This window comes from Cucurbita maxima, unplaced genomic scaffold, assembly GCF_002738345.1.
Source record: "Cucurbita maxima cultivar Rimu unplaced genomic scaffold, Cmax_1.0 Cma_Scf01549, whole genome shotgun sequence".
Taxonomy (NCBI): Eukaryota; Viridiplantae; Streptophyta; class Magnoliopsida; order Cucurbitales; family Cucurbitaceae; genus Cucurbita; species Cucurbita maxima.
The window spans coordinates 2161-2453 of record NW_019273565.1 but is presented as its reverse complement, the minus strand read 5'-3'; the positions used below and the strand labels follow the sequence as shown (position 1 = coordinate 2453).

Sequence of the window (293 nt, the reverse complement as noted above, 5' to 3'; positions counted from 1 at the left end):
GAGTCTAGAACTGATTTGACCTTCTCTTCTCTAGCTTACCTTAATTAATGGGTTCAACCTGTAGGCTACTTTTAATTCTCTTTCCATGACTGAGTCTTTTGAACACATTATGTATCTTACTGAACTTCTTAAAGAAAAAGTAATTAGTTCTGTCTTTCTAAGACTTTGTCAAAGATTCAGTCAAGCCCGTTTCTCCTGTCATAAAGAAGAGACCATTTCCACTCCAAGAATTCCTTTAAGATGTTCAATGCCCATGTTTATTGTTCTGATTCATGTGGGAAATCTTATTGATA

The 293-nt window shown here is 34.8% G+C and overlaps 1 pseudogene; it reads left to right on the top strand.

The window, feature by feature from the left end:
* Positions 1-293, top strand: part of LOC111475418 — a 3050-nt pseudogene that overhangs the window by 603 nt on the left and 2154 nt on the right.